Source organism: Suricata suricatta, chromosome 8 (assembly GCF_006229205.1).
Source record: "Suricata suricatta isolate VVHF042 chromosome 8, meerkat_22Aug2017_6uvM2_HiC, whole genome shotgun sequence".
In the NCBI taxonomy this organism is placed as follows: domain Eukaryota; kingdom Metazoa; phylum Chordata; class Mammalia; order Carnivora; family Herpestidae; genus Suricata; species Suricata suricatta.
In genome coordinates, this window is record NC_043707.1 from 9,234,683 (window position 1) to 9,235,183 (window position 501).

The window sequence follows — 501 nt, forward strand, 5'->3', positions numbered from 1 at the left end:
CTCACCACAGCCTGCAAGGCCCTCCACCCAGGTCTCCTCTGTCCTCTCTCTGAACACTCTGCTCACGCACCCTCTGGCTCCAGTCAACCCCTCAAGTCAGGGCCTTTGCATTTGCTGTTCCTTCTGGCACATCTTTCCTGCGCCATCTTCCCGGGCCGTCTCCCAGCCATCTTCCAGGTGTCAGCTCAAAGGTGTCCTTAGAGGCGCCCTCCGGGGGACTGTCCACCTCCCCCGATCCCGCGCTTTGGCTCATTACCCTTTTTTATTTCCCTTCTCAGTTCCCATTACTCTCTGGAACGCTGTTGGCCCATTTCTCGTGGCCTGTTCACTGCCTCCCAACGGAGCAGCGGGCCCCGGAGGGAAGCGTCGCGTTCCGCCCGGCCGCAGACTGGCACGCCCCGGCACTCTCGTACCTCCGAGTGGTCCCGCGGCGCCTCCGACCCGCCCCGGCCCCTGCAGCACGAGGGCCGCGCCGGCTCCGGGGTTTACCTTCCGGGTCGG